Below are 12,379 nucleotides of genomic sequence, written 5' to 3'. Positions count from 1 at the left end.
CTCGTGGGGAAGATGAGGCCTGAGCAATCTTAAGAAATGAGAGAGGGATCCCGGTGGACTCTCAGGAAGTGAGACTCCTGGGTCACGGGGGCAGCAAAGCCAAAATCAGAGGAAGGTGTTGGGGTTTGAGGTGCGCCGGGGATCAGGAGCAGCCTGGAAGGAAGTGCTGCATGCGGAGGGTGAGTGTGACTACTGGCTGAGGAGGAGGGGTTCCCGGAGAGGCTGAGGCTGGGCAGAGCCGTGGGTAGGACCTGGCATCCTGGGAGTGAAGGGGAACCAGGAAAATGTCTTCTTTCCTGAGATGCACTAAGAGTTTTCACCTTGTAAGTGTTCTGCAAAGAAAATCCGTCCTATCTTTTAAGTTGTATTATTTTTAAAACTAAATGTGGTCATAATGCATGTGTTGTGCGTGCCGTGCAGACACCAAGAGCCACACTAACAAGACATGATAGCCACCCTTTGCCCCCAATGCAATGGGAACTTCAAGCATCATGACGTACAGAAGCTCCGGGAAGTTAGAATGTGTGCTTTTCATTCAGATAGCCGGTATGTGACCATGACCACTTCTGTGTAATTTTGCACATATAGGAAATACCTCATTGAGGCTTCCCTCCTATAAAGGGCAGCCCTTGGGGAAACCCACCACGGACAGTCAAAATGAACAGCATCACCAAAGTTCTCTCCCATCCTCAAGTCAGAGCTAACCCCGGGGACAGACGGTGTGGGGTGTGCGGATGTTAACAGCTCTAGACAGCGAGTGGCAGGTGACAGGTCTCACTTCCATTCTCCTCGCCTCACACCCCTGAAAAGCATCCCGCCAAAGAAGGGATTTGGAGGAACAGCTATTGCCTCTTGAAACAAAAGGATAAAATTGCTTTAGGGCAGAGGCATTCAGAAGAATGGTTTCTACCGTGCTTGCCTGTCAAGAACCCTGAATTCTCAGAGCTTTATCAGTGGAACGTGCCTCCTCATTGATCAAGGGAGATACCCCTCTTGCTAAGGAGTCTAAATCCCAGGTCAAAATTCAGTGCATTGTCTGCATACTCATTTCCTAAGGCTTCAAAATGGAGGACCCCAGATTTCTTTAAACAACAGAAATTTCTTCTCTCACAGCTCTGGAGAATAGAAGTCCAAAGTCAAAGTACCAACAGTGTTGGTTTCTTCCCAGGGCCGTGAGGGAGGGATCTGCTCCTGGCCTCTCCCCTTGGCTTGTACATGCCTGTCTTCTCCCTGCGGCTTCACAGAGGGGACAACTGCCCATTCCCCTCTTTATAAGGACACTGGCCATATAGGATCGGGGCCACCTGATGACTTCATCTTTCCCTGATAACCTCTGTGAAGACTGGCTGTCTGAATAAGGTCATGTTCTGAGGTCTGGGGATTAGGACTCTAACATGTGAATGTGGGGGTACAGTTCAGCCCGCAGCAGGCTAGAAGTTCCCGGAGAGAAGAGAATACATCCATTTGCTTCATGGTGGTCCCCACATGCCTAGCACAGTGTGAAGTACCAGACTCAGCACTATAGGTCAGTGATTCTCAAAGTGTGTTCCAGGAACCTCCTGGGGTCCCAGCACCCTTCCAGGGAATCTGTTGCCCCACGCTTTTATCGTGATACACGAAGATGTTATCTGCCGTTTCCATTCTGAGCCTCTCGCACGAGGGCAATGACGTTTTCCAGAGACATCGGGCCCCGTGATAGCAGAGAAGACCGAACACACAAGCAGATACAGCATCCAGCTGTCTTCTACTAAGCCAGACATTAAAGAGATTTGCGAAAACACAGAACAATGCCGCTCGTTTCACTAAGTACGTTTTTGGGAAATATAGTTATTTTTCACAGGAATGTGTTCTTTACATTAACACATAATGAGTCTGTTACTCTTATTTTTAAGTAAATTCATAAATAAATGTCTCAGAAACACCTCGGTTTTTGCTTCTAATTCAGTAAATATCAGTAGATAGAATCCTTATAAACAACAGCTTCTCAGCAATGTCAGTCATTTTTAATGGTGTAACGGAGTCCTGAAGCCCCAAGTTTGGGAACCACTGCTGCAGGGATCTGAACGGGCTGGGACACAGCCCATCTTCTCTGAAGTAACCCACAGTCTTAACGGCAATAATGTGCTCTATGAAGGAAATATTTTTAGTGGCTAAATACTGCCAGAAGAAGAAGAAGAAGAAGAAGAAGAAGAAGAAGAAGAAGAAGAAGCCACTGCCTATTGGTCATTCCCATACATTAACAAAAGGGACTTCTTATTTTTATTAAAAAAAAAAAAAAGCCAATCTTGAGTCTCTGAAGACAGCACTTAGTGATGTGTTACATTTGGAACTTACGCACTGGAGAAACCAAGAGTCGGGCAGACTGGCATTTTCCTGCACCCCAACTGTGGAGCGCTGGGCCCCAGATTCTCCAACGCTGGACAGAGTGTGCTAAAGAAGCAGGCCGACCCTCCCCTCCTAGCGACAAACTACCTACCCACATCTGTTTCCAGCTGAGACTTCTGGAAAACACTGTGTCTTTTGGAAAAATGGGTAGACGTCTGTTGAGGAAATGAGCAGAGGCTACAAACCACCTTACCCACTGCCAAGCTGCCCGTGGTTCTGGGGCCGAGCCAACTTGAGAAAGTGGCCCCAGGGCCATGGGCCTGCAGAACTCAGGCACAGATGCCCTGCCTGTCCTCTAGCATGTCCATCTTGGTGCCCTTGGGGCATCTGTGGATTGGGAAGTGGCGCTCTCCAATTAGGGCTAAGGACCATTAATGACCAGGATATTTTAAGTTCTAAACTCCTCTGACTTTGGAAGAGCCTCCCTGCTTATTTCCTTGCTAAATTTTGTACATCATGTCTCATTTTATTTTATTTTATTTTATTTTTATTTTATTTATTTTTTTTTAACTTTTTATTTTTTATAAACATATATTTTTATCCCCAGGGGTACAGGTCTGTGAATCACCAGGTTTACACACTTCACAGCACTCACCAAAGCACATACCCTCCCCAATGTCCATAATCCCACCCCCTTCTCCCAAACCCCCTCCCCCCAGCAACCCTCAGTTTGTTTTGTGAGATTAAGAGTCACTTATGGTTTGTCTCCCTCCCAATCCCATCTTGTTTCATTTATTCTTCTCATACCCACTTAAGCCCCCATGTTGCATCACCACTTCCTCATATCAGGGAGATCATATGATATTGTCTTTCTCTGCTTGACTTATTTCGCTAAGCATGATACGCTCTAGTTCCATCCATGTTATCGCAAATGGCAAGATTTCATTTCTTTTGATGGCTGCATAGTATTCCATTGTGTATATATACCACATCTTCTTGATCCATTCATCTGTGGATGGACATCTAGGTTCTTTCCATAGTTTGGCTATTGTGGACATTGCTGCTATAAACATTCGGGTGCATGTGCCCCTTTGGATCACTACATTTGTATCTTTAGGGTAAATACCCAATATTAAAACAGATTCTCAATAAAATAAAATAAAATAAAAAATAAGATAAAATAAAACAATAAAAACAGGTTCTCTATGGCATTCAATTCAAATAACCACTAGTAGGACACCCACTACCACCAAAACAACCCGGCAGGCACGGGTGGTGCTGACAGAAAGCTGGATTGTCCTCAAAACAGATTGTTCTAGACAGTCTGGAATCACTTGACTAGAGGGATAAAATACCCGAGAGACAAGAAGAGCAGATTCGTCAGGACCAGGGGACTGCAGGCTTTGTGAGAGCAAGGGTGTCCTCCTTTCGGTGATTTTTCACCAGTGCCTGGACAAGTGCCTCCACGAGGAACTCTTGCGGGGATTATCTGTCATGCACATTTGCAGTATGTGGGGGCTAAATGTAATGCTTCTCTGTGGACTGCTTTCATGGTGGAGGAAGATGGGAAGGAGAAAGGGAGGAAGGAATTGGTGTTCATTGACCCTGAAGAATGGAGGGACTGGACTAGTTGAGATGGCGAGGACCATTTTCAGGTGGGGAACTTGTAACATAAAGCATGGAAGTAGGACCACTGCCTGTGAGCTGGAGAGGGCCCAGGGAGATGCTGGGTGGGCAGGAAGCTCAGATCGGATCCACAGGCTAGTCTCATTTCAGAGGGCCCTGGCTGCTCCGTCCAGAGTCTGTCTTTCATTCTGCACAAAACATGGGCTTCTTACTTCCATGTGTCCGTGACCTCTCCATCCTGGTCACCACTGTCTCACAGCCTTTCCAACCACGATATGATCACCTCATCTAGTTTGAGATTATATCCCTCCTATTTAGGTGAGTCACAGACCTGGTTATGATTTAGATTAATTTTAGAAGGTAATTCGTTTGTTCTGCATTAGCCTCTCATGGACTCACAATCCTGGAAGACCCTTCCCTGAGGGGAGGGCATATACACTGGAAGCAAAAAAAAAAAAAAAAAAAAAAAAAAAAATTCAGCAATTTAAAGAAAGCCTAGTTTGGAAAATTCTATCTAAGGACAGGCAATTCTCCATATGCTAAAATGGCACTGACAACCCAAGCAGGCACACAGTCTATGGAGAATCAGCTCATATCTGAGCCACGACTTGCATTAGCCAACTTCACAGTTAATTTCAGTGGTTTGAGACTATGGTCTCTTCTGAAGGTGGGACAACTCCCAACAAATCACGAGGTCATGTGTACACTGAAAAGCAAGGGCTCCTTTACAGGAAGAATCATCACACTGTGTCTCCCCACGGCCCCAGAATAAAGTCCCACTTCCCAGTGTGTCCTGCCCCTAGAAACCCTGAAGTCCTGTTGCAAAGACAGGTCTTGAGCTTGCTAATCTTAATGAGTACTCTTGCATTCACTTGCCAGTGATCTGAGCAATGAAAGTAATTCCTGATCAACCGGAAGAGGCAGGTTAACTTAGCAAGGGATGACTGACACCATTTGACTTTCCAGGAAGATCTTCCTCTTCTACTAATTCAGAAAACATGTATGCATGCTCCTGAAAATCAGGATCTGGTTCTTGCAGTTCTAGTCACTGAGCTAAGGACCCTGCTCCTTCTCTGGATGATGTGGCCCCTTGAATTTCAGAGAGAGATCCAGCACCCCACAAAGGCCATAAGCAAGAGGCACATCAATGTCAAAGCCTGTGCTATCAATGTTTCCAAGGGACCATGTATGTTCAGAAGAGGGAATGAGCTGATAACTTGCTCTGTTGCCCCTAAACCAGTCTCTTCCCACCTACCTGGCCCCAAGACTTCTATACATTATATGGCTTCTCAAGAAGGAGTCAGATACTGAAATCTGAAATCAGAAACACATTTTCAAGCAACAAGTGCATGATGCTAGCAAATTGGGAGCCGTGGAGGCAGGTGTGTTGGTGGGGATGGAAGAGGCGGCGAGGAGGGAGGTCAGGAGGAAGTCTGTGGGACACCTAGCAGACCTGCTGCAAAGGGTCTTTAGATTGCCAATGTGTTTTCATCAGATTGCCAGATTCAAAGCATCTGAGGCCAGAGAGGCCCTGCTAATTTGCATCTTGACTTTAGGGTTTCCAAGAATTCGCGCTTCTTTCTCAGTGCCCAAACAACAGAAAAGCAGGACATATACAAGGCACACCGTTTGTTGGTTAATTCCAAGGAAAAGCTGCATACCAAAACAAAGTATATACTTTTCTGGCATAGGAGGGAGAAGTGAGCCAAATTAGCAAAATGCACAAGCACAGCAGCAGTGTACGTTGTCCTGTGTGTCACCCACGTGCCATCCACGCACATGGGCTCCGTGCACACCCAACTTAGGGTCATTCAGGCTGTGGCCCGTTACCCACTCTAGGAGTCACTCAAGCCTTTGTCTTGCTCCCTCCAGCTTCCTGCCTTCTTAAAGCAGTCACTGGCCATCAGCCAATGGGGGGAAATGTGAAACCCCCCTCAGTCCGCATGGTGACTTATCAGTGCTTCCAGGAAAAGGCCTGTGGTGGAGAGCCAGGGAAGTGAGATCTGTGTTCCATGCAGATCTGCACCTTCCTCACGACCCGGTCAATCAATAATTCTTATCTCCCGACGGGCATGGTGCTGCTTCTTACTCTCTCCTGCTGGGCTGCAATAGGGCCCTGCTGAGCTTTGGTGAAGCTGGACACAAAGGGAGAATTGTGTGCTTTTTCGATTGTGGAGCGGAAAACCGAGGTAAATGTGGGATAGACCCTGGGAGCTCAATTCTTCTCTAACAACAGAAATCACACTTGAGGGGTGTCTGGGTGGCTCAGTAGGTTAAGCCTCTGCCTTCAGCTCAGGTCATGATCCCGGGGTCCTGGGATTGAGCCCCACATCAGGCTCTCTGCTCAGCAGGGAGCCTGCTTCCCTCTCTCTCTGTCAAATAAATAAATAAAAATCTTTAAAAAAAAAATCACACTTGAGACAAACAAAGATTTCCCAAATTCCTTTAGCGCCAGCCTCAGTTCCTAAAGATCTCTTCCTCGACAAGGACTGTTGGGGTGACTTTGGAGCTCCGGATGCCCTCCTGAGCGCAGTTAACGACATTAAAAAGGAATGTCATGATAGAGGCAGGAATGGAACATTCTGAATTCCCTTTTGGCAACTACCACCCAAGAGGAGTTTGGGCAGGGGGGGGTCTTCAGTTCACCTAATACCCCGTGAAGTCACCCCAAATAAACATGTTCTCTCAGCCAAAAAAGCGGTGTGCTCGCTCTGAAAATGTGACTGGAACTAGAACGCAAACCTGAGGTCCCCATGGAACTGAAGAGATCACTGGGGGAGTCCCCCTGCCAGTTTCCACCACAGACGCATTTCTAAGAATGGTTTTAGTCACAGAAGCCAAGAAACACGTGCCAATGTTCAACCTCATCTTCAGACTCTGGCCACACTACATTCCATATTAAGTCTCCCCATCTATGAACTCTTTAATTCACTTACCAAACATTATTGACTCGTGATTCTAGGCCATGCACTGGGACACAACTTCAGGTCCTCTCACAAGAGGACCCCAGAGTTCCATCTACCTGCTAATTGTACGTCATTATCATAAAAATATCCCCCTCTCTCTGGGTGTCATTTCATAAAAATGCAGCCACCCAAGCTCATGAATGTGATAAATGGGAGCTGGGCTCGAAAGCTTCAAGAAGATCCAGGCTTCTCGGAAAAGTCACTGAGTACATATGGGTATAATTATCAGCATTCTGCTTTCCCCCAGAATCATTGTATTTATCGCTTTGAGCAATTTTCTTTCTTCCCTTTTAGGAAATATTGTGAAATATTTCCTTTTCTTTTAGGCAATATTAATTGGTAAGAAATGAGTTTTATGATATAAGTGACTTCTCATACATAGGTTCTGAACAAACTGAGGCACATGAAACTAAATTTCCAGGCAGCTCGTAAGCATGACTTACTTTTCCTTTAGAAAGGAAATAAATGTACGGGCTTATTGTCAACATTAATGAGGTGATGTTGGAGTAGGAATTATAACCCCTCATATTCCCCCCTGTTGTGCTGCATAGAGTATGTTTACGCACCCAAACTCACTTGGACTTAATAATAATTATCTTTACACACTACAAGTATTAACATCTGCCACAGTGTTACAATGATTTCCCTTGGAATTAGTCTTTGTAAGACTAACTTTTGTGTTGCAGATGGATGTTTACAATACATGTACAACTTTGTTGCATCCCCTGGTTTCTCTGCCTGTCTCAGGCCATTAAACTGTGAGCTCCTGGAGGGCAGAGACATCTCTGATTCACCTTTGGGTCTTCAGTCACTAAACGCATTCACTTAGTGCAGCCTTGCTTCATGACTTAACAACACAGAGCTACAGAGAGGGTGTCTGTGGCATGCGGACAGCAGTGGCCCCCATCTGTCGTACCTGCTCTATAAAACAATGACTACTACAGTGTTGGGCAGAGAGTAAGTACTCTAGTATTCACCATTAGTACTGCTGCTGCTCTTGTTATTTTTTTAAAGATAAGATTTACTTATTTATTTGAGAGAGAGCACAGAGAGAGGTGAGAGGGAGAAGCAGGCTCCCTGCTGAGGGGTCAGGATCATGACCTGAGCCGAAAGGCAGACACTTCACCGACTGAGCCACCGGGTGCCCCTGTGGTTGTTACTTATGCTGAACTGAAGTTCGTGAAAGTAAGCTAACTTGTACAGAGCGATGTGGGAGAAATGAAGGAATATTAGGGATTCTGTGTCCTGGTTTGCAGCATTAACTAATCTACTAAACAAAGTCATAGGTTTTTGTTTGTTTGTTTGTTTTCAAAATCATTTCCATTAATACAATTTTAAAAATCATTTACTTGTAAGGGTTTCCTGTGTATCTTTTCTTGCCATGACAGCGTCTACCTTAATAAATACATACTGGACATCTACACACTGCAGAGCTGAGGAGACAGAAAGAGGAAACCCTGGCCTCCGTGTACAGTGACATCTCTTCTCCTCAACATTTTACATCTTATAATTACATCTGTCATGCTCTTTCATCAACGTAGCCCCGTACCAGGAGCCAAGTGAAAATAATCCAGCTCTAGAAAGAGGAATATCAGAAGTACAGTCAAAATTGGCACCATCATATTCTCTTTATATCTGTTTCTAAGTGTCTGTTAACATTACTGTACTATTTGTAGAAGAATCAGTTGAGCACGGGATTGGGTGGGCTCATGTTCAGGACACACCAGAGGCCACCAGAGAGGATGAGACGAAAGGGGCTGGGTTTCCAGGAAGGCTCTGTCAGGAGCCTGTTAGTTCTGAGGGGCTTTTGAGATCCTGAAAAAATACGAAAGGGGTTCGCTTTCCCAGGGCCGATCCTTATTTTCCACAGCAGGTTCATTTAACACCAACAGATGGGACTTTGAAAATATTAACATTTTTTGGCCAGTGAATTCTTGGACTTTTGATCTTATTGTTCAATTCAGCAAAGAGGGGGATTAAATCAATTAAGCAAGGAGGCTAAACTCATTTTTATCACTTGCAGAAAGCTAATTATAGTTTGGTCACTGAGTAATTTGATTATCTGCCTAGGATCTTTAATTAGGTTTGATGTTCACTAGGAAGTGTGGCAAATTTCCTTGGCGAAGTGGGCTAAGGAAGAACATAAATGTTTAGGGTCATTGAATATGTTCAGAAGAATGAGACATCGGTCTTTTTTTATTATTCTAATAATTCATCATTCCCTCATGAGCTCTACAGACGTAGCCATTCTCAGCAGGAGGACCTGGTAGACTTCTGGGAGGAGGGTCTTCTTCGCACATTTAAGGCATCCCTGGCTTGGTCCGCAGGATGGCCAGAACCCCCCTCCAGGATCATGGCAACATGTTCCCCAAGCACCCTCCCACGTGACAGGCAAGAGACAGCTGCCTCTATCTGAGAACCATGGTGTGGTCATTATCCTGCCAGCTTTCTTCTTTTTCCTCAGTTTAATATTTAAACCAAGTGACAGAACTATGGACCTGGTTTCATCACTGAACTCCATAATCTCATTATGGTCTTCCTACAAATTAACATAATTTTTTAAAAGTCTCTAGTGTTTATATATCACTCACTGGCATCTACAACGGCGAAATGAGCTCTGATAAATCAATAAACCAGAGAGCTGAGGTGGCCCAGGGCCGGGGACACAGAGAAACCCAGCATCACTTCCCGCAGGTTTGCCACGGCACCGAGGCAACTTGACCTTGCCTAGCTCCTAGTCCAGTCTTACGGGTGTGCATTAGTCCTGCGCAGTATGGCCTGTGGCTGACACACTCTGACAGTCTCCCTTAAGTCCTCATATAACAGATGGTGTCCTGATGCTCCCTGAAGTGATATTAGATTAGCCATTATGCAGAGTCATTTACTGGACTATGAGCTGAGCACTTGACAGTTTCATGAACACCTTTCGATTACTGCCTTATGTGATCTTTTAACACCCATGTATAGACCTAGAGTAGATTTTATGATGGTCGGTTAGAAAGATATGGGTTGTGTTCCCAAAGTTCGACTGTGAGTCTGTTACTTGTAACTTCTAACTCCAGACCGTCCCATAGAGACACATTGGGTGAGACTTCCATATAAGGGGCTCGAGTCTGCTGCCACCACAGAGCTCAGCACCCAGTGCAGTACTCCTCAGAGAGCCCGAGGCCCGGGATGGGGAAATGGAGCTCTGAGAGTCAGGAGGGAAAGGAAAGAAAGCAAGCCTTTTGAGAAAGACAGTCCTAAACTGCAATGCCAGGGGGAGGAAAGAAGTCACGAACGCAGCTTCCCCCCTCATGATCTCAGGAGGAAGTAGCCGTACGTGGGCCAACTCTGTGCTCAGACCTGCAAGGCAAAGCTTGTCGGCCATGTCTAGATGTCCACGGAGCTCACCTCTCCTGTTTTCCCATTTTGAGGAGCCCCAGCAAGTCCCAAAGGAAATGAGCTTTGTAGCCCCATCTGCACATTTGAACTTGCATAGCTGGCGTGAGGCAGGGCAGCAGCCTCCAAGGACAGGCTGCCCAGGACCTGCAGACCTGCTCTAGGTCAACTTCCTTCTGAGCTGGGGCTTTGAAGCATGGGCTGTTGTCAGAATACAGAATGGTCTACCAAAAACGTACTTAAAAATCAAACAGAGGAAGTGTTTAAAAAATATAAGAGAGAGAGAGAGAGAAAAACAAAACAAAATAAAAAGTCAGAGACTCATCAAAAGCAGGCAGACACCAACCTGAGAGAGAGCTCCCGATGCAGCCATCAGAGCTGGAAAAGGTACATCACAAAATAAACCCCAGGAGTATTGGCTCGCAACCCACAGTGCGAACTAAAGATCCAAGTACCTCTCCTGATGTGGGCAAATAATGGAATCAAGTAGCTAAACGGGGAGAAGACACAACTCTTCTCGAGGGAAAGTTCCCAAGTAATAAATGTAGAGGGAATGGGGGAAAAAGAACATCAGCATCAGAAGCCCGCAGTCCGAACGGCTGGAGGGGAGGTGCAGGGACAACTAGCGGCCAACACTTTAAGGAGAAACAGTATTTGAACACCCTCCAAGAATCTCCGGCAACATAAGTTGTTATGCTGATACACATACACAGCCCCCACAATCTTTGATACTTCCCCTTCTGGAGATGGAGCTTAATTACCTTCCCAGTGAGTACGGGCTACACTTAGTAACCAACTTCAGTTAATGGAACAGACAAAGAATGAGGTATAGCAAGAGGAAAAGCAGCAACGTTCTGGTGGAGAAAACCAGCAGACACAACCTCTGCCAATGATTCAGGTCAACATCACCAGCAGGAAGGCAGACTGACATCACGTATCCACATGACTGGACGCAGTGAGATGGGCACATCAACTCCTAGGTGTTTTCCAAAGTGCCTACAAGCTCTGCCTACCTGGGACAAACCCCAAGTTAGGCACATTCTAGAACACGTCTGAGCAGTGCTTTTCACAGCCATCAGGGTCATGAAAGACAAGGAAGAACAGGGCACTGTCCCGGAGCGGAGGAAGTGAATGCAATGTGGCATCCTGTTTCAGAAAAAGTACATCAGTGGAAAACCGAGGGGATTTCAATCAAGTGTGTAGTTGCTTTTAAAGGAGGAGGTAGGGACGCTTGGGTGGCTCAGCGGGTTAAAGCCTCTGCCTTCAGCTCAGGTCATGATCTCGGGGTCCTGGGATCGAGTCCCGCATCGGGCTTTCTGCTCAGCAGGGAGCCTGCTTCCCTCTCTGTCTCTCTGCCTGCCTCTCTGCCTACCCGTGATCTCTATCTGTCAAATAAATAAATAAAATCTTAAAAAAATAAAAAATAAAAGGAGGAGGTAGCACTGTTTTCTATGAAAAATGAGTGGTAAATATTTTTGGCTTTGTTGGCCATGTTGTCTCCTTTGAAACCTCAGTGCGAAAGTAGTAAAAGACGACACGTAAGGGATGCCTGGGTGGCTCAGTGGGTTAAAGCCCCTGCCTTCGGCTTAGGTCATGATCTCAGGGTCCTGGGATTGAGCCCGACATCGGGCTCTCTGCTCAGCGGGAAGCCTGCTTCCCCCTCTCTCTCTGCCTGCCTCTTTGCCTACTTGTGATCTCTATCAAATAAAAATTTTATTTATTTATTTGAAAGATCACACATAGACAGAGAGAGGGAAGCAGGCTCCCCACTGAGCAGAGAGCCCGATGTGGGGTTGGATCCCAGGACCCTGAGATCATGACCTGAGCTAAAGGCAGAGGCTTTAACCCACTGAGCCACCCAGTGCCCCAATAAAAAAAATCTTAAAAGAAAAACACTACTCATAAGTCAGTGGGTGTGGCTGAATTCCAATAAAACCTTATATACAAAGAAAAAGCTCTGAGCTGGATTTGGTGCGTGAGCGGTGCTTCCTGACTCCTGGACAGTAACACTGTATCAACGTCAATTTCTCAGCTTTGACAAAGGTACCCTATTATGAAAGACAATAACACAAGGGGAAACT

General features: G+C 45.8%; 1 protein-coding gene and 2 long non-coding RNA genes across 10 annotated transcripts in view; 1 reads left to right on the top strand and 2 right to left on the bottom strand.

The window, feature by feature from the left end:
- Positions 1-12,379, bottom strand: part of ERG (ETS transcription factor ERG) — a 240,564-nt gene that overhangs the window by 68,635 nt on the left and 159,550 nt on the right. The gene's annotated exons all lie outside the window — the stretch shown is intronic.
- On the bottom strand, positions 371-6,042 carry LOC309862510. The gene is made up of 2 exons (XR_014310555.1): positions 3,452-6,042; positions 371-2,845 (listed from the first exon to the last, which is right to left on the bottom strand). It is a non-coding gene; the product is annotated as an uncharacterized lncRNA (long non-coding RNA).
- LOC309856394 lies at positions 11,247-12,191 on the top strand. Its single transcript, XR_014307170.1, has 2 exons — positions 11,247-11,493; positions 12,031-12,191. It is a non-coding gene; the product is annotated as an uncharacterized lncRNA (long non-coding RNA).

Source organism: Mustela nivalis (assembly GCF_964662115.1).
Source record: "Mustela nivalis genome assembly, chromosome: 1".
NCBI classification, from domain to species: Eukaryota; Metazoa; Chordata; class Mammalia; order Carnivora; family Mustelidae; genus Mustela; species Mustela nivalis.
Note: the sequence above shows the minus strand (reverse complement) of the source record. Positions and strands in the feature narration are given on the sequence as shown.